The 298-nt window shown below is 30.2% G+C and overlaps 1 protein-coding gene across 1 annotated transcript in view; it reads right to left on the bottom strand.

Annotated features, from left to right (window-relative positions):
• Positions 1–298, bottom strand: part of LOC107599377 (CBP80/20-dependent translation initiation factor-like) — a 55,143-nt gene that overhangs the window by 12,971 nt on the left and 41,874 nt on the right. The window lies entirely within an intron of this gene.

Genomic DNA, 298 nt, shown 5'->3' on the forward strand with positions numbered 1-298 from the left:
TATGTATGTATGTATATATATTTGTGTATGACAATTTCCAGTCACTGAGTTGTTGATCATATTGAAACAAACTAGTTTTAACATGGTCAACAACTCTGTGGTTTCATGTACTGTATGCAAATGAACTTCTTGTTTACCCTGTTTTAAGAAAAAAGCCCATTAAATGCCAAAAGAAAAAACCTTCTGACAACTACATGCACAAACAACACATAAAATCAGTATTAATATCTAAAACCAGCATGACATAAGAATCATTGTTTACTATAAGAGCATGTCACTTTAAGAAAATTGCCTTTTA

The sequence above is a fragment of the Sinocyclocheilus grahami genome, unplaced genomic scaffold (assembly GCF_001515645.1).
Source record: "Sinocyclocheilus grahami isolate Dianchi unplaced genomic scaffold, SAMN03320097.WGS_v1.1 scaffold265.1, whole genome shotgun sequence".
NCBI lineage: Eukaryota > Metazoa > Chordata > Actinopteri > Cypriniformes > Cyprinidae > Sinocyclocheilus > Sinocyclocheilus grahami.